The sequence below is a fragment of the Tachypleus tridentatus genome, chromosome 11 (genome assembly GCF_004210375.1).
Source record: "Tachypleus tridentatus isolate NWPU-2018 chromosome 11, ASM421037v1, whole genome shotgun sequence".
Taxonomy (NCBI): Eukaryota; Metazoa; Arthropoda; class Merostomata; order Xiphosura; family Limulidae; genus Tachypleus; species Tachypleus tridentatus.
The window spans coordinates 88818059-88839598 of NC_134835.1; the positions used below are offsets into that span (position 1 = coordinate 88818059).

Sequence of the window (21540 nt, forward strand, 5' to 3'; positions counted from 1 at the left end):
CCCTAGAACTATTTCCATTTCTTTCATGTTCCTTTCGCCTTTTAAAATGAAACTTCATAAAAACATTTTATGACACACTTTTCTGTCAGTAAAAAAACGAAATGACCGAACTTTAACACCATATTTGTTTCAAGAACGTAGTCTCCCGAAAGGTTTTCGGAAATGTTCATTACCAGGATGTTCTTTATAGTAACCAAACCATTCATGTGTTAGACGTAATGGAGTGTAAAGCAAACAATCGAAGTTATATCATTGTAAATCTTGTCAAATCATGAAGAAAGAAAAAAGCTTAACAATCTTAGTATAGTGGTGTCAAACTTGATGTTAGAATTCGATAAGTGTACCTTTAATGGTTTTGTTTTAATGTGTGTAATTTATCTGTAATTGTTGGTTATAAACACGTCATTAACTTCAAGTAATATTATTTAGATTGTACGTGTGTACTTGACTATATTTACTTACCCGTAAGTACCTTTTTATTGCTATTTAAACTCCGTTTAACCACTATGTAGATTATTATTAAAAATTAGTGAAACTTAGTTGCCGAAATGGTGAGATGTGTTGAGTACGTATCAGAGTTCATTCCCTTAAGGCTTACAGGTTATTGGGGCCATATAATAATTTTGTTTTTGTATGTTTCTGTGTGGTTGTGTCAGCCTTAATCCTCCCCATTTCTTATCGTCTCCACACCATAGTTTGAATATTTGTTTTTATATACACAAGTAACCTACTGTTAACGTATGAAGGTGCCCTATGAAAAAGATCTACCGACACTAAGTTCTTACCATCATATATAATATGTAAAGCTACTTCGAATAACATTCTTTACGATCGGTTTGGCTGTGCAAATAAGTACAAATAAGCTGTAATTCTTTGCTTCTCACGGAATTACACTTGTTAATCAGTATTAATGAATTTATTGCGGTGTGTATTCTGTGATTTTTTTATATGTGATTTGGGTTAAATTCGTATTTTTTCTCGTCTGCTTTGACGATTACTAAATTTTAGAATTAATTTGGAAGTGAGGTCGTTAACGTGGTATTTTCACCATTAAAATTGTTTGTCAGTCTAATTGAACTCAGCTTTTATGAAGATGTTTTCATGTGTTAGTATGTTATTGGTTTTAACTTTTGGAAATAGATTTCCATGGAAAAACACGAGAGATTTTAAGAAGTATGCAACTGACCTGCTTGATATGAAATATTTTTTATAGTCATACGTATTTACATACTTTATATTTCGTACAAAAATAGATTCCAGGGTCTATTTTTATTCTTAGACTGCATGTGTTGGTAAAGTTTTCAGCTTTCATTGATTGGTTTGGGTAGTTGTAAGACTGTACAATAGAGTGCGCTGTTTTCCAAATACCGCTATTTATTTCTAACCCAACAGCTATTACTGGTTTTTTTTTTGTGTGTGTGCTTTTTTCAAAGCTGGTGTCGTACGTTTGAATCAGAAGTTGATTTTAAATTTGTAATTTCTTGTTTTTTTTCTTCCATTTTAGCTCATAATCTGTGAGTGTAATTGGCTTGTATTATCAGTATTATTATTTTTTTTACAAAGTCACATTAGCTCTTGTAGAATTGCATATTTTACGCTACACTTGAGGCTTGCAAACCGATTTAAAAAGCGATCCTGCTTTAGTGTGTTTCAAATGTAATTAGATTTAAAAAAAAAACAGTTTGACGAGTGTTTCTGATTACTCTGATATACAGTTATTAAATGATTTTAAAAAGATATATTTTTTACTAGTTTTATGAGGATTTCTATTTTCACGCATGGGAGGATGTAGAATAATGAAATTTTAGCGCCTAAAAACAACAGGAAGAAGTGATGCATCACTGGAAGTTAATTATCACTTCTTATTCCTATCTCTGTCTTGTTCCTGCTGACATTAGATAACCAGGGGAAAATGGAGTTTAGTTTCAAAACGCTGTTTTAAACGATTTTTCGATGTTTAATCCCATTTATCTGAAAGTGTGTGTGTGTGGGGGGGGGGTAACGCGGTATTAGCGACAGGTACTGAAACTAATTCGTAAGAAAAGGTAGCTAGTACGTTGGACAAAGTTATTTCAGTACAGTGTGGTTGAGAGGTGTTTTAAACTATAGAGTTATGTTTTCTGGATGTTGTACAGAAAAATCTTGTGTATAAATCGTTGAGTAATAGTCGGACGAATTCCGTGGGTGAGATATTCGAAAAAAATCGTTGCAAAGTAGCGATACGTGAGGTAAAAATGATATAGTCGAACAAAATTATTGTGTCATAGTGTCATAAAATTCTGAAATACTGGAGTATCAAATCATTGAGAAGTATAGGAATTAAAAGCTGTAAGTGAGGGGAAAATAAAACATGCAAGTAATTTAGGCAAAGAAAATCGAAGAACAATATCGATACAAAATCCATAAGTGTTGTTGGTACAGCAGTGGGAAATGGTCGAGTATTAGCGGTACAAAACCCATATGTGATACAACGATAAAAAAGTCGAGTAATAGCGAGAAAAATGTAGCTTAAGGCGATCGTCGTGAAGAGAATCATTAAATGATAACTACAGAAGAGCGCCAGACGTTCAAGAGACATTTTTCGTACTCGAAAGTTGAATAAAGCCGAGAATGAAAGTACACAAAGTGAAGTCCAGGCGGTAAAGACGTTTAAAGTGTCGTTAAGGTTTATCCTCTATTCTGTGAGTTGAATCTGTTTCATTCAACAGTATATATTTATTCATTTTAATAATATAACTGCAGTTTAAAATCTATGAAGCTGTTCCCGCTCATGAAGATGTACATGATAGCAAGTTAACGTAACCAATTTTTATAATCCAGCTTACATTTACTGAGGAATGACACGTGTACTTTTTATAGTTTTCATCAAACTTAAGTCGTGGTGGAAAGAGAATAGTTGCTTTGTTCCTCACGACAACATATTTTTATACGTTTATTCTGTGTGGTTCCATTTTCATGGTAATGTGAAGACGTAAAGAATAAGCTGTGTAAAGGACACTGCTCATTCGGGCGCGTGTCATCTGTGTCTGGCGTTGACACTTCGAGGACCAGTTTCAACTGCGTACTTCTTTTTTGTTTGTTTGGAACTGTGTTCATCTCCGTGTCGACTAATGTAGACACTGAAATAGACTTGAGAAAGTGACAGCTACACCTAAAGAGCTGAAATTTTAAAAACAAATCAGTAAGGAAGGGGGGGCATCTCACAGAATATATATGTAGACAAATGAAGTTCATAACCTGCCATTCCATCTTTTGCCATCACTGTTAGTGGTGACGTAGATTCCGTAACTATTGGGTTTGTACAAATCAGCTCTGTAGACCCGGCGGGCTAACATCATCAGGAATATATGATACTCGTTGTATACGTATAGAATTCAGTGATGGCGAACCTGTGGCACGCAAGGCCACGATTGCTGGCACGTGATAGGATTCCCGCATCTTTGCTAAGAAGTATGTAGCGAGCTAGGTAATTATGAGAGGTGGCATGACCTGAGAGCACTAGGGTTCAAGTACTTCGATTTTCAGGGCCTCCTCGTGGTGCAGAGGAGGCAATGCGCGTAAGTGTAGCTAACACTAGAACTAGGGATATTCCCGGTAGGATCGATGAGAAGGATTGGATATCGGTAAAGCCTGGGAAATCGTTGTTCCCAGTTTAATGCGCCTTAACGTCAGCCCTTGTCTCTACTTCGGGTTAGATTAATACTATAATATATCCCAGGGATATATTAGGGATATTATCCCTACAGGTTACATGTTGAACCTTTTGAATGACGGGGGTGGCATCGTAAGTCATTACATCTATTCGTATTGGTCTTCAACCAATATGAATAAATAATTATATCGGTTACTTATTATTCTGCAGTCATGAAGAATTATACAAAAAACAGAAAACTTGTCATAAATCATTCTTTGTAATTTTATTGAAAATTTGAATATAATACAAGCTAAATGCAGCGAAAAATGCAAAACATTATAAACTATTTATTAACTTGAGAATATTTTTCAACCAGTCGTGTTTAGTTTTAAATTTTGCACTCCACATTATCATGGCATTAAAAAAGCTACATTAACGAAACGGGCCAATTTAATTTGTTTAAATATTTAACTGTTCTTTGTTTAAGTAAATTTTTAAAAGTTTGTTTCATTAAACTTTACTTTTGTGTGTTTAAGTTATACCAAAAATGAATGCAAAGAAGGCAAAGCTAATGGATAGTGGACGATTATTTCAAGAAAATTGGACAAAATTATTTGGAACCATTGAACGCAACGGAAAAGCGTTATGTATTTTATGTGGTGAAAGTGTTGTGTGTCGTACTTCAAGTGTCAAACGGCATTTTGAAACCAACCACAAAAATGTTGCTGAACTTGATGAAACAGAAAAGGAGGAATTTCTTGCAAACGAACTGAGGAAATATTATTCTCAATGTCTTAATCTTGGAAATTTTCTTTCTAAACCTAATCATTTGACGAAGGCCAGCTTTCAAATTTCATTATGTATCGCTAAACATGGTAAGTCTTTATCTGATGGAGATTTCATAAAAACGACTATATTAGCTGGAAGTGATTCCCCTTTTTAGTGATTTTTCAAATAAATGTGAAATTTTACAACGAATCTGTGAGGTAGCACTTAGCAGAAATACCGTGAAAGATCGTATCTTACGTATGGCAAATGATGTCAATCAACAACTCAGTACTGATTTACAAAAGGCTTCTTGTTACTCCATGTGTTTGGATGAGAGTACGGATATAAATAATCATGCAAGGGTAGCAGTAATTTTGCGTTATGCTGTTGGTGACTCCATGGGGGAAGAATTGGTGAAACTGATTTCTTTATCCGGAAGAACACAAGGAGTAGATATTTACAATGCTTGATGGAATGTTTTTTGACACAAAGTATTAAGCCCGAAAAGATAGTTTCGATCACTAGTGATGGAGCACCATGTATGGTTGGGTCAACATCTGGTTTCATAAAGTTGTTTGAGAACAAAATAAAACATCAAGTCATCCAGTTTCATTGTATTATACATCAAGAAGCTCTTTCTGCAAAAGAAAGTAGCAAAAAATTAGATGATATACTCAAAGATGTTACAAAAATGGTGAATTACATTATGACTCGTGCGCTTCATTTTCGTCAGTTTCAAACTTTTCTTGATGAGGTTCCAGCACAATATAGTACTTTAATTATGTATAACAATGTCCGATGGTTGAGCAGAGGACATTTTCTGGAAAGATTTATTGCTTGCTTGAACGAAATTAGATTTTTTTATGCATGAAAAAGGACAAGACTTTCCACAGCTCACTGATGTGGCTTGACTAAATAACCTCATGTTCTTTACAGACTTTATATCACACTTCAATGCACTGAACACAAAACTACAAGGAGTAGGATAAACAGCAGAAAGAATGTTCTGTGATATAAAGGCATTTGAGAGAAAATTGCAAGTTTTTGAAAAAGACATCGAAGGTGGGGAACTCGAATATTTTCCAAATCTGAAAATGCATTCAGAAAACTCGACAACATTTGCGGACTGTTCCTTAAGCAAACTGGAAATCTCCAAAGAATTTTCAAGCATTATCGCGGTAGCGAAGGAGAATTTTAGTAACAGATTTATGCAGTTTCGAAAGATAGAAAAAACTTTGTATTTTCTTACCTTTCCCGATAAAACTGAATTTGAAGATCTCGATCTTTCCTGTTTACACTGGTTGGGTTTGAAAACTCTAGAAATGGAGCTGGTAGAATTTCAGGAAAACTATACTTGGACTAATAAATTCTGTGCCCTGCGTAAAACACTTGAGAAAATAGAGTGTGGCGGGATCTTGGAAGAAAACGTTGCAAAGAGTTGTGAAAATGAAATTCTTAAAGTGTGGAATTCTTTGCCAATTAATTTTAAGTTAATGAAATTACTTGGAATAGCTCTTCTTACTTTGTTTGGATCATCTTACGCTTGTGAGCAGCTGTTTTCAACTTTGAATTTCATCAAATCAGACAGAAGAAACAAGCTTACAGATGAACTGAGTGCTGCATGTGTTTCTCTCAAATCAACAAAATATGAACCATCAATTAACAAGTTATCCGAGTGTTCACAACAGCAGAGATCGCATTGATTTAATAAAATTCAAGACAAAATATACAAATTTTAAGTCAAGGCTATTTATTAGTTTCATTGAAACTTTTGTAATTCGACTTTTTTTAAAATAAAGATACTCATCAAAAAGTCGGTTTTTTATTGGAAAGTAACTGTCATTTTTATGAAAATCCTGGCACGTTCGGATAGACAAAATAATTTTGGGTCACAATTGAGGCACGCAATCTCTAAAAGGTTCGCCATCACTGGTATAGATGGTTGTGAAGAGAGGTAGATAAGCCTGTTTTATTAAAGATTATACCTTTGCTGTTTGTTTGGCATTTGTTATATATCGACTTCCGAAGATTGATAGCTGTTCATTGGTACGACTGTTTCATGCCTTAACATTATTTTACTCACTACGTTTGATATACGAATGGACGTTTATCGAAACGTTTATTCATGTGCAGGAGAAGAGTGCGCAGATATGACTGGTAATCCGGAATATAAAGCAATAAAATGAACCTAAGGAAAGGTTTCATGAAAAATGTTATCATTTTTCACATTTATTCAAAACACTAGGAAGAGTTGTATTTATAAAAGTGCTCATGCATCAGGTTAATAAGACATTAAATCTATTTTGAGAAAAATAGATATGGTAATAAAATACACGGACAAAATAAATAAAAAGATGCTTTTTTTCTAGCGTATTTGTACTCTTGTAACGTAGTAAAAAGGACTTTTTTATCGAGTTCTTGTAACTTGTAAGTTCTTTGTAAGCGTCGTTCGCTGTCATTCCTACTCGATGTTATTTATTTAGTTCCACATACTTTCAAGAGAAGATGCTATATAGCTGAGAAAATGTAATTACTTGGATTTTCCTTAGTATTTAAAGTTAATAATACACGTGAAGAACATTATTGACAAAGATGGTAAAATTATTTTCTGACAACCATTGCTTTCATACTAATATGTAGTATATAACTGTCTCATACTTATGGGTCCAAATATATTGAAAAGTTATAATCAAAAGCTCAGAGTAAAACAGTTTATGATTTCGTAGGATAATCTTTTGTTGTGACGCTATATTGATTCGACTGTCATTAACAATTGTAGATCCCTTGCGCAATATTTCAAGAGGCCTTCTCTCAGTTACGTACTTTTATTATTGTTCATATATACGTATGAAGTACATACTTTATAGCATTTAAAACTTGTTTGGGATAAATCTTGGGGCATTTTCGACATTGGTTTATTTGGGATGACAATAAGAGAAACCTATTGTGCAAGTGGAAGCATGTTTATCCTGCTTGAACAACGATATAAAGGTATAGAAGTCCCAGGGGTTAAACCTAAAACTTTTGTGGAAGTACGTTACCATGCTGAATATATACACGGTAGTGAGTGATGTACCCAATATATCATATAGCAACTAAAATCTTTATTTCCATGAGATTCATCACATGAGTAGCCAAATTCAATACATACGTATAGAAAAGAAAGGTTAATATTCTACGCCGTAACGCACACGCATAAATATCGTGTAAGGCCCTACGGCACAACGCAGTTAAAGGATGAAACTCAACAATAACACAAATACATGTTGTATTCTTCTCTTCTTCATGCAGTTTATCAACTTTTCAGATCAGTGGCAGGTATTTTATGTTGTGCTATAAATAGCATTTTCAACTTATCAAGTATGTTAATTACACTTTTTCACATTTTATAGAGTATTACACAGCTTTCGATATATACACCACAATCTAGAAAGCTGTTTATATATTACTGAAAAGGGTTATTTACAGCTCTTCAGTTTGTATGGATTACATTCGGTATAGTGTTTAACATTTACGGAGTACATTCAGTATTGTGTTCAATGTCTTATAGGGTACATTCATTATAGATGCGAATATAAACTACAACTGTTCAGGAGGATTTATAAAAAAAAAGTGTCAGAAACTAAAAAGTTCATAATGTTAACCCTAAAATGTTTTATGTTTGTTTTCTTTATCAGATACGCAGCCGTTGAATATGTTTGAGTTACATTTTCTGTGTTTGTTAGATTATCCGCGATATATTATTAGAGAACGAAGCGGCACTGAATCTTATTGCGAATTTTATGTTCGAACAAAACCTGATACGATGTGCGTGTATGACAGAGAAAACGCGTTATATAGCAAAGATTTAATAATGTATACTAAGCAAATATGAAAACAAATTTTTCATTTATTGACTAAAATAATAAATTGAAAAAACAGCACAACTGCTATATTCTGGGAGTAGAGATCATTAAATCTTTATTACATAGCGAACTGTGCTTTCAAAATGATGCAACATAAACTAAAAGTAAGCACGTTAATTTACGTATGATAGAAATCGTCGTCTTTTTTATTCAACAGGAAATAAATTTAAATCAACTATATATATTAACTTGCATAGATTGTTTTAAGAAAGCTTACCTGTCGGTGTCAGTTTCTTTTGTCGATTTTATAAAAGATAGTGATGTAGCGAGTCGAGTCGATGTTGGTATTTTAGATATAGACTTGTTGTCATAGACTTAGCTCATATGAAAAGCAGTTGTTTTATTAACGCTGATATTGAAAAATGCCGACCATCTGAGTTCATGGATGCCTTGCCCTAAAATAAATAACTGGTGAGCCCGTGCCAGTCACAGTTGGGCTGTGTAAATTCAATAACGCCAGTGCGCTGGCTTACAACTCGATATACGAATAGGTTGTTCCGGTTGTCTTCGGTTTTGTGGCATTCTTTCGATTGGTAAGCGCCTTTTCATAATGTTTCTTGCCGCAAGGGGTCGCCCATATTCAATCCTATATACATATATAAGAGCGGTTTCTTTAGTATGTGCAATATGGTTGAACATACGTGATTAAGTATTATAATGTATTAATGATGATGGGTATAGTTGTCCTTTAACTCCATTCGTTTTAATTAGTCTTCAAACGTCCTGACTAAAAGATTACAGACAGAAAAAAACATAATGGTGGATGGTTAGCTGTTATTCATTTTACAGTGAAATAAAAAACATAATACGTGTGTGAGCACACAAACTTGTGCCTGTTATCTACTTAATGGTTTCTTGCTGAACAGTTCTTTGGCTTAATTATAATTATGTTTCATAGTTTTTATTGTTGTTTTTCTCAAATTGTTATTACATTGAGTAGAACGCCTGCTTTTGATTTTAATATTGAAATCCACATTTCTCTATAGAGTTGAAAATTGAGTAACAATAGAACTTGGCGTTTCTTCAGTAGCAAGGAAAGTTGAAACATAGAAAGTGTTCAAGAGATCGAAATTGCTTGTATTTTTTTCACACAAGTGAGACTGAAGCTGTAATCTATTTAAGAAAAACAAAAACCCACCAGGGAAATGATGTGCACGTTTTACGTGTTAATAATATTCCAGGTTTAGTGTCATTCAATCCTGTTGCCAGTGTCTTACTGGTGATTATACACGGGAAGAGATTAAGTGATGTGTGTCGCGCTGTGTTATAATTATCAATGAATTTACGAATCATGGAAAGAACGGTTACTAACGTACTTCTATCAGATTCGTACAAGTAATAGTCATACTGTTGGCAGTGTTCGCAGTTATCATTTGTGTAAGAGAATTTACTAGTTTACCGACGTCCAAATTTGTCAGGCGTTTTAAGAATGTTACTGGTGTTTGTAACCTTATGGATAACGTGGTTGTGTACTTCTAATGAAGCCATTAAACTTTTATCTCAGTCTTCGTTCAGAGATATCTTAGTGATGTTTGTGATCATATGTCGTTCTGATAGTGGTAAATTTAGGGACTTTGGGCGCTAAAATCCGTGGTTCGATTCCATTCTTCCGCGATGAAGCTTTGAAGAAAAGTAATCAGACAAACAGAATTCTTCCCAAAAACATCAAAGGCATATAGCTTTTTTTTTCTGTAGTTCAGGCTTGTTGTAAGTTCGTAATTCTTCTAATATTTCACAATTTACACAGTATCTAATCGGATACCGGTTACGCCTAGTTTGATAAGAGCACGTTTTAAGTGACGTCAAATACCACTGCTGTATTGTACTATAATCAACTGCGCCTCATATGAAAATTTAAAATAAATACTTGTATGGAATAGAAAAAAACGTTTTAAAAGAAGTTGTTTTTCCCCCTTTTTTCAAAATACGTTTTTACCAATACAACGGAGTCCTGGTCGATTCTTGGAATTCATCTACATAATATCATCAAATAACGTTTCGTATTATTCACTACATTTTTTTATTATTATTTTCTTTGATTGATCGTTCAGTGTCTTGGATACATGCTTATGCTACGGTTGTCTTAATATGATACGAAATTTCCAAAATTCCTTCTCTTTCTCAACTTAGGAGTTTTCAGCTCTAACTTTTCATCCATTCCGTATATGTAAATATCATTTTTTCTAATGGGCTTCTGGAATTTAACATTTTAGGTCGGTATTTCTTTTTATGGAAACAGACACGAATGCTAGTTTTATTCATTTTAGGTCAGTTTTAATTCGGAGTTGACCTGGGAACATTATACAAAAATAAATAAATAAACCATTTAGAAGTAGTGCATAGCAAAAACGTTTAGAATAATATAAATTACGGAGAGAAGAAATGAAATACAAAAATACTTGCAGCCACACAAGTCTTCTATCTCTTAGCGATTTTTAAAATTTCATTTAGATATATTTTGTGCTCATTTGGTTTTAGATTTGCGACTTCAGTTCATAAACATGTTTTCCTAAGCTAGTTAATACTCAAAATGAATTTAGAAAAATACAACAGACAAAAACATTAGGCCTACGTATTGTGTTAGCCATTCTATATTTTTGCTCGTTATGCAAAAAAACTTAGACAAAATTTGGTGAAACTCTTAATGTAATTTACATGTCATTACGAGCAAACAAAGATCTAAAAAGATCTATGCTTAAATAGCTTAGAACAACGTGATTAAAAACCAACTTGATCCATAGGACACCATTGGTGATTTTAGTGTTATGATTTCAACGATCATCAGTGTTTAGCCAGAACATTGGCCAAGTTTTTTGGGAGGAGGAATGTAAACGAAGAAGTTTACCTTCATTATACCTGCGTTTGTGATTTAACTAGTAAGTAAGGTGTTCGTTAAAATGACGATAAAATATTGATATCAAACTATTAGAGTAAAAAACAAAACGGATTAAACCAGGTGCGAAACATTATATAAGCGTACATGAGAAAAGGTGTGGAAAGCACGTAGTACACTGTTAACAAACTTGCGTTTAATCGCTAGGGGTGTCGTGAGAGTTTCACTGAATACAGAATAATAAAGAACTAAAAAAAAACTACGAAAAACATTGCATGTGGCAGCAGAGATGTCGCATAAATCAAATTAAATAGGTTAAGGTGTTGTCGGTGGAAAAGTTTGGGAGCACTGACTTGATAATTCACAGACAAACTTTTAAACGTAATGTGTTGTCGCTTTATGGTTAAGTATCAATATTTCTTGAACTTGTGTGTTTTTCTATCATCATAAATGTTGAATATCGGTGTTACAGTAATATCATGTGTTGTAATAAAGCTATTTTAATTGTCAGTAAAATATTATTCAAAGCAAGACGGCAGTGCCCTCAGATGGCTGACGTTGATGAGGTGATTATATGTGAAGACACTTATCATTATTCTGAAATTCATGAACAGATGGCGCTTTGGATTAAATTAGTCAAGAGAAAAATCATATTTTTTTCCATAACCAATCAGCATTCACGGATTTAAGGAAGAAACTGTTTCCATTATTCTGCTTATGGGAAGCAAATAAGACGGACTTGTTTTTGATTAGGTCTATATTTTGGTTTTTCATAGTTTTTTTTATAATTTATAACACATTTATTACAATTAAACAAAACGTTAAAGCAAAACTGTTGTGAATAATCTAGACGTTGGTGGTTGCCATGCATCGTACGTCACAATGTTTTTTTAATAAAGGTCATTCCATGTTTGATCATTGACTTCAGTTTAACGAGGAAAGACTTCGAGTTGGCAACATGACTGACTCAGAGTTTAACAAGGCCTGAATGACACCAACACTAGAAATATAAAATAATTGTTAAAGTAACTTTGTAATGTATTTGTAAGTTACTTGTAATAATTGTGATTAACTTAAGTATTTATACTTCAGTAAGTTCATAATCTTTTCTTCAGATTTGATTTGGCGATTGATAACACTAGGTAACAAAAATGATTATTGCTTCTAGAATAATAAAACCGTTTCTGAGTAGTTTGATTACGCTTATTTCACAAGTGATGTCTAAAATTACTGATGGCTTCTAGTTTTTGAGTTATGATAGATTTTCTTAAATATTATTATGTATCGCGAAAATAACTTTAAAAACGTTATTTATTTGTTGAAATTTCCATTTAAGAATATATATATAATCGGTATGCTTTGATAAGTTTCTTTCATGTTCATAGCATGAACAACACGAACGATGGCTTTGTGTTCGAATTGTTCAAAACTACAGCTTTCAGACTAACTTTATGAGTTGTTAAAAATTCTCCATTCTTCAGGACAATATTCAGTACCTAATTCTCCCATTAGTATTTGTAAAGAAACACAAAGTATCTTGTATGCTGTAGTGAGAAGCAAGACTTTGATGGTGGCTTTAGTAAATTGTAGCTCTTGTTCCTAGAGTTAATAAATTTTATTGCTGTAAACGAGAGCCAAGACGTTCTCCATGTTGTTTTGATAAAGGAAAGTTACGAATCAGATCATCTAGCTCTTCTTGTGTAATCAGATGAGGTAGTTTATGTTTAAATGTCACAGAAGTAGGATTATTAGATGAAGAGAATGAAGATAACTCATTGTCTTCTTCCCAGGATAGCTCTTCTGTTTCCCAATTCAGTGGTGGATGTGGCACGGGAAAAATATCCATATGATGTACTGGTGTCATTCCAGATGCAATATCCGGATACCTAATGCATTGTTTCGCTTTGCCTAACTATCCAGAAACATTAGACATGCAAAAATAAATAATAGTCAGACTATCTTTGATGATTTCAGGCCATATCATGGGAACTGCAGATGGCATACTTACTTTCTTCTTATTGGGGTAGTGTGTCGAGCAAGGTGTACAAACTGTAGAACACATATGTGGAGCCCAATGTTTTTCTTGATAACTAATTTTACACCCAAACTATTGGCAGTAAATTATCGTTACCTTGTATGTGATGTTTTTCATTTGTGAAACTGTAATATATTTTCCACAAATGTAGCGGAAACTGTTTGAGAGATTTTAGGACTTTATTAGAAGTGATTTTCTAAAAAATATAAAATAATTTGTGTTTACAGAACTAGATTTTAAAATATTTTAAAAATAAAGTTTTACAGAATATTATTATATCGTGAGCATGATAACAGGAAGAAGATTAGACTTTTGTTTTGCCTGTATGTATGGAGTGAGGCGAAGTGACCAATTGAGTGAGAGAGAGAGAGGCGTCTGACTCTGCACCTTTTATGCTCAGTCGAGAGACTTTTCAAATTCTTAATGACGAAAAACCCACTTGAAAAAAAATATGTATCTCAGAACAGCTTGTATGGACATTAACATTTTTATTGATAAGCAGAGAACAACGTTAACATGAAGATGACCTAGGAAGGTCGAAAAGTTATTCTCTGCTTATTAATAAAAGTGTTAATACCCATACCAGCAGTTCTGAGATGCAGACTTCTCGAATGCTCTAGCAATCCGAGTATGTGAGCGTTTCGTGACTCTTTGATAGAGCAGGTGAGCGTGGTTATAAGTAAAAGTGGTTCAATTTGCTACGATCAGATTGTGAGGAAGTAGCTTATATATTTGGAATTTTACACCAATACAATACAGTCAGTTTCTAAACTTAAACGTTTATGTCATAAATCTATTGTATGGTATTTCACATAGTACTGATAAAATATTGAAATATTACAATAACTCTAAACTTTAGAGCGCTAAACAAATTGAAGTTAGCAAGATCAAATAGCTCTAAACCACTTAATTTTTTTTCAGTAACAATATTTTGTTGTCCAGTGCAATCATACATTTTTGCTTCCCAGTAGTTTGAATACCTTTTATTCACATTTATGTTGTAATTTGTATTCGTTTTCATGACGCAGTTGTAAATTAATCAATACATCCATCTATCTAAACACCCACCTAAAATTTCTTCGTTTTCAGAAAAAAATAAAGATAATTATGTGCTTCTTACTCAGGGTATTGTGAAGAAGTTATTGTTAAAAAATGCCGTTCATGTTGTGGATATTTTATACCAAAAACTATATCTTTGTTAATATTATCTTTCGACAGAAACTTGTCCTCTGATGGGTCGCCGATAAGTTTATGGACTTAGGATGCTAAAAAATCGGGGACATAGCGCAGTTAGCTTATTGTGTGGCTTTTTAGAAAGAACAAACTGAAAGAAATATCATCGGCCCTGCATGGCCAGGTGGTTAGAGCGTTCGACTCTTAATCTGAGGGTCGCGGGTTCGAATTCCCGTCATATCAAACATGTTCGCCCTTTCAGCCGTAGAAACGTTATAAAGTTACGGTCAATCCCACTATTCGTTGGTAAAAGAGTAACCCAAGAGTTGGCGGTGGGTGGTGATGACTAGCTGCCTTCCATCTACTCTTACACTGCTAAATTGTGGACGGCCAGCTCAGATAACCCTCTTGTAGCTTTTTGCGAAATCCAAAAAACAAAAACATACGAATATTTTCATGAGGTGTTTTTCTGCAGGATTTATCTTCATTAAAAACTCCTTTCTTAAAACTTTGTATTGAGAGCATCACCATTATCTCAAATACATCCTGTTTTTATTGAGAATTTTAATATTCGCCCTTTAATAACATGAACATATTTGTGAACAATTAAATTTACATTATGTAAGATATTCCTCTTCTTCCTGTGGAAACGCCATTATTAAAAGATATTTCAAATGAGAAATGTCAAAGGATAATGAATTTATGGGTGTAGTATTTATCTTTCTTTTGCACAAGTATTTGTATGGATAGTAAAGTGTAAATAGGTGTAATAAGCAGCATATAAAATCATCGTACATGATATCCAGCCAACTGATCTTAAGGTTTTCAAAAGTATGATACAAATCAAATTAAAGTACTTCGGCAGAGTTTTTGCGATTGTACATCAGTCGTTGACTAGATTTCCATGAAGACCCTTGATCGAAAGCGGTGGTCGTATTGACCAACGTTTCTTAACCTTTTTGATACCAGGAGCTGGGTTGCTGTCTCTCTATAAAATTATCGCAGACTACTAAAATGTAAGTACAACGAAGAATCGTTACGATTTACAAAAGAATATTCTCAGTTTTTGGTGATTTTGTTTTCGGTAAATCCTACTGATCTCAACGTGGTTGAGAAATAGTGGTATATGATACCATAACTGAATTAACAATTCTAAAAGTTGATTGGTCTTTTAAGATCGACAAGAACTCTGGGTGTTTTCTTTTAATCTCATGAATTACCCTAAACCTAAGTGATTTATATTGAACACACCTTTAAGTTTATTTTTGGACTTGTCCACATCGTTTATGGGATGGAACCAGAGACCTTATTACTCTCTTCGATTTTTTTCCTTTTCTTTTTATGAGCTTTCCATTTGTTAATAAAATTGGTATTTAGCTTCGTATTTCCACTGTTGTACGTGGAAGTAGTAATGTAGAGGCGATCCAAAATTGTATGTCCTATTTTATATTTTAATAATAGAATTGCCACGCAGTTTTCAATATCTTGTAATCAACTTAAAATAGTTTTTACTGTCATGTTTTTGGTATATTTTTTCTTTCACTTTAGTGTATAGTGTTACCACATAAAATTGCAACTATGCAAGAAACGGTTTAATGTGTTATTTAGCTTGGAAAAACTTAAGTTAATGGATGTGGTGCAGCGTAAATATGGACGGCCAGTACAGAAAAGAAGTTTGGGGGTATGTTAAGGATATATCTTGTATCGCTTACTTATAGCAAACACCACAGAGCTAACTAGCAGGATAATAGACGCCATAGTCACGGTAACTGTGGAGGTGTTGCAGCGAGCATGGACTGAAATCTCATATCGGTTAGATGTGCTGAAAGCCATTAATGGTGCACATGTACAAGTATAGTGACATTTCAGTTTTAGGTGGGCTACAAAAAAATAAAATAAAACTACACGGTTGTATTTCCTTTGTTAATTATTAAATTTTAAAATAGGGAAGATGCGTTTGTACCACCTGTAAATTCACAGAATATTGCTACAAAATAAGTGGTTGTTATTTATTGTTATTCAGAAACACGCATAGCTTTGTATCAACATTTATATTAACTTTACGTTTATGAAGTGTTTTCTTTAAAAAGAACAACCGACACTTTTTTTTTTATTTTCAAAACCTCAAAATGTATAATATGGGTAAAAAAAAGTTCAATTAATTTCAAACCTATTTTTATATATAGTTATAAAGTAGTAGATACAGTTTGATTGGAATGAAAATGTGAAACGCCGCTCCTGATTTTTAATTATTTTAATTTCTATAGAAGCTACACATTGATCATTAGTGACGCTGAGAAGTTCAGTTTAGCAATTATTTCGGTTAATCTTCTACATATATCAAATTCTGTTAATAACCCTCAGTGGCTCAGCGGTAAGTCAAGGTTTGCAACACTAAAACCCGGGTTTTGATACCTGTGGTGGGCATAAATTACCATTGTGTTGGTCGTGAGATATATTAATTATTCTTTGCATATTATTTAATTTTGGAATAGAGAATAGGAGTAATTATTAGATAATTTTTCAGGTAGTGTTAAGGCAAAGATGAGTGATAAAAACTGTGTGTTAAGAATTATCATTGCATTTTCCACAACTATCTCTCTGAAATCCAACTTTATAAATATGTTTTTGATTAACAAGGAGGTTCTATATATTTGCATCATATACCCGAATACACTGCTGGCCAAAATCGTAAAGCCAATGAACATAAAGAAAAAAAATATGCATTTTGTGTTGTTAGACTTAACCACTTATTTGAGTAGAGCTTCGAAAGATGCAAATAATAAAGGGGAAAATAACAATAAAAACTTTTTTAGCATTTAATAGGGAAAATGTGAACACTATGAAATTAGCCTAAATACTAGCTGGTCAAAAGTTTAAGACCATATCAAAAAGGAGTCCTAACCAGAGTACGAGTTGCACGGCTGTCATTGCGAATAACTTCAAACATTCGCTTTGGCATGGACGATATAAGCGTTTGCAAAAGGCTGGCTGGAATCTTATTCCAAGTGGTGAAGATGTCTTCACGAAGACTATGCACTGTTTGGAACTGGCGTCCATTTCTATAGACTTCCCTTGCCATCCACCCCCAAATATTTTCAATGGGATTCAGTTTGGGTGAACACTCTGGATGGTCCAAAAGAATCACGTTATTCGCCATGAAAAAGTCCTTTGTCCTGCGGGAATTGTAGATTGCAGCGTTGTCCTGCTGAAAGATCCAGTCATTTCTACACAAGCGAGGGCCTTCAGTCAATAAGGATGCTCTTTCCAACATGCCAATGTAGCCAGCTGTTGTTTGACACCCCTGTATAACCTGAAGCTCCATTGTTCCATGAAAGGAGAAAGCACCTCAGATCATAATGGAACCTCCTCCACTGGTCATGTAGAAAATGTGCCAGTAACGTTGGAAGCCATCTGTACCATCTAGGTTAATTTTTTTCTCATCAGAGAACAAAACCTTCCACTTTTCTACGTCTCATATTCGGTGCTTTTCAGCAAAGTTTAACCGAGCTGTTTCGTGGTGTGGAAGGAGGCGTGACCTTTGAAGACGTTTATGGTTTTTAAAGCCTTTCTCTCGAACATGTCGTCTTATTGTTCTTGAACTGCATTCCGCGTCCATAAGGACCTTAATGTGGTTCGACGATCGGCTGGTGTCTTGCTGGACAACCCGTCGAATCCTCCTCAACGCCGGCGAAATTTTCTTGGGCCGACCACTTGGAATTCTCGTTCCGTATCCCTCAGGGTTTTTTAAGAAATTTGCAACAGCAGTTTTACTACGCCCAATCTCACCAGCGATGGCACGTTGAGAGAAACCTTGCCTTAGCAGCTTGACAATTCTGCCACGTTCAAACTCTGCCAACTTTTTAGCCTTTGCCATGATTTTACCCAATGTAACACAGGAGATGTTGACAACGCTAATGTTTGAACACAAATGATTAAATCTCGTTACGTGTTTACCGATTAACGCTTCGTTTCAGTATGGTCTTAAACTTTTGACCAGCTAGTATTTAGGCTAATTTCATATTGTTCATATTTTCCCTATTTTATGTTAAAAATTTTTATTTTCCCTTTTCTTATTTTTTTTTTTTGAAGCTCTATTAAAATAAGTGGTTGAGTCTAACAACCCAAAATGCATATTTTATCTTTATATTCATTGGTCTTAAGATTTTGACCAACAGTGTATATATGAATAGAAAGCTTACTAGATGTTAATTTCTCATAGTTTCTGAAAAGAAATAATCACTTGTGAATAACAAATATATACACATAAAACGACAGCGATCATAGACGTTTATGATTTTTACTTTTGCTTAAAAACATTTTTAATTTAAGCAAAACTCGTTAACTTTTGATTTGCGCAAAGTTACAATATCAAATATCTGTGCTGTATTTACCACAGAGATCGAACCACGAGTTGCAGTAATATAAATCCTTACCGCTGAGCCCCCGGGACCTTCCAACTAGTAATACGTAGTATTTTTTACTAGGTGGTTGGTGATGCGGAAATTTTAAGCGTTTACTTAGTATTTCTAGTTGTATTTTGTTGTGTATTTTATTCACACTAATTCATGATTTTATCAATTGAAGAAACAAAAAATGATGAAACATTTTTATGAAATAGGCTCGAGAGACCTTCCGATACAAAAGTTTTATCTGTGGAAGTTTTAATATCCGTTGTAGATATACTTTTTTTTTGTAATGTTGGGAAACCCAACGTTAGTGTAAGATCTGTTCGTGATGACGTAATATTTACTTCGTTGTGGAAAATGGCAGTATTAGCAGGAATAACATTCAGATTTTCTTCTTCGCAACTTTTCAAGGCGAAAAATTGTCCTCAATTGAGTTGTGTTTTTTCCAAAAGTTTTTCAGGAATATTTTCGTTTCTGTTTGAAACATTTCTGTTTTTTGTGAATTTTTGAGTCTTTGGGAAAGTTTTCAAAGACCCGGCTTTAAAATAGTGCAAAAGTGAGTTTTTCAAGGATTTTTTTAAATACAAAGCAAACAGTTTTGCTTCTCGTAACTTTAATTTAGAACTTACAAAATTCAAATATTACTAAACATCACTCAGTTCTTAAGATTAATTATCTCTTGTTGAGCTATCAGAAACACTCTCCCTGAAAAAAAATAATCTTAGTTTCGTTTAACTTCACATTTATGTTATTTTGCGTTATGTTTCGAATGCTTGTGTAACTTAGCTAAATATGTTAATATTTCATTCTTATTTGTTGTAAAATAAAGACAGAAGAGCCGATTATCGATTAGTGGAATATGGACAATTTTAAGAAATTTCCAAATACTGTTTAGTTACGCAATCATAATGATTATTTTAGTGATGTAAATAATTTGAAGGATAAGATTCTTACTACATTTGTTTTTAGTAAAGGTATAGTCCACTGCTGGATCAGTGGAAAGTTTATTGACTTAAAATGCTAAAATCCTGGATTCGATTTGTCGTGGTGAACAAGACGCCATTTACGCTTTCTTAAGTGAACAAGAAGTTATAAACGAATTATAGTAATTTTATTTCAGGACCTCAAGTTTTGATTATTTGTCTTTCATGCACACAAGGGTATCTGTGGGAAAATATTTTGGGACAATACTGTAAATTTAAAGCAGCAACAGGTATTTAGATGTGTGAAAGTTCACACCGTGCTAACTTGAAGAAAATAAAGTGTTTATATCATAACGTTTTGTAAAGACGTGTGAGAATTTGTGTTTTTGGAAAATATATAGTTTTAATTATCTTACAGTTTTTGCCAAAATGTTTGCATTCTGTTATCTGTTGGTGCTATTGCCCACATGCATGGAGTATTAACAGAGATGGTAGCGCATGAACAGAGTTGTTATTCTGGATACACAAGTGTTTAAGTATTTGTGTCACAAGACATCTATACACATTTGTTTTTTGTTTTATAAAAAGATGTGCCTTTGATTAAAAAAATTCGGAACAGATCAACGCTTTGTTAAGACAGTTTCTCTGTGCTTAATGTTGAGTCGTGCCTCATCACGTGTTAGAACTTATAGGGTGTCAAATTTTTCGACTGTCGAAAAATTCTATGAAGCAAACGAACATTGTCAGAACAAAAGTGTACTACAGTACACTGTATCCAGAATCTTCAAACGTTATTGGAAATAGGAAATATTGTTTCAGGAAAGGCTATCGGTACCTCCCGAAAAAGGGCCTGGCATGGCCTAGCGCGTTAAGGCATGCGCTTCGTAATCTGAGGGTCGCGGGTTCGCGCCCGAGTCGCGCCAAACATGCTCGCCCTCCCAGCCGTGGGGGCGTTATAATGTGATGGTCAATCCCACTATTCGTTGGTAAAAGAGTAGCCCAAGAGTTGGCGGTGGGTGGTGATGACTAGCTGCCTTCCCTCTAGTTTTACACTGCTAAATTAGGGACGGCTAGCACAGATAGCCCTCGAGTAGCTTTGTGCGAAATTCCAAAACAAACAAACAAAACAAGCTCCCGAAAAACTACTACCTCGAAAGATGACCATTTTTTTTTACCATGGTAACACATGAAGATCCAAAGAAGTCTTGCAACATCTTACGACAGGAATGGAATGAACACATTTATTCTATGGTATCCAGAAAAACAGTGAATAAGAGACTGGCCATACAAGGTTATTAACTAAAGACAGCATACTAACTTACAGCTGCGATATTGGAAACGTTATGTCTTCAGATGAGTCCTGCTTTTTTGCTGGTAGTAGAATCCGTATTCACAGTTTACCTAGAGAACAGATGAAGGAAGGCTGTTTCCTTCAAGGAATACACAGGATGTTGTGCAATACATGTTTGGACACATATTCGCCATGATGAAAAAACTTCTCTTCATACTTTCCAGATAAAAGTAAATGGCGCCTCCTACAGGCATCACATGGAAACGCTATTTCTGCCATATGCTAGATATAACTTTCTTTTCCAAGATGACAGTGCTTCGCTGCATATATTGTACAGTATTATTTCGACCAGGAGGACTTTATAAGATTACCACAGTCAGCAAACTTAGCAGATTGTAATTCCATTGAGAAATGTTGAACAGAACTGGTCCGGAAAATTTCTAAGCGCGACCCTAAACCAGCTACTGTAGCTGGTTTACAGCGCCTTCTAGTGACAAATTGGGATAAAATCACAAATGATTACATCAACAATATCATTGACAACATGTTGCCCTGAGGAGGTTATTAGA

General features: G+C 34.1%; 2 protein-coding genes across 5 annotated transcripts in view; one reads left to right on the plus strand and one right to left on the minus strand.

Moving 5' to 3' along the window:
• Positions 1–8811, minus strand: part of LOC143232719 (uncharacterized) — a 49244-nt gene extending 40433 nt beyond the window's left edge. The window contains exon 1 of the mRNA XM_076468464.1: positions 8525–8811. The gene's annotated coding sequence lies outside the window, so the exon portion shown is untranslated. The remainder of the gene's footprint in view (positions 1–8524) is intronic.
• The window catches only part of LOC143232718 (protein timeless homolog), a 201229-nt gene that overhangs the window by 122211 nt on the left and 57478 nt on the right, over positions 1–21540 (plus strand). The window lies entirely within an intron of this gene.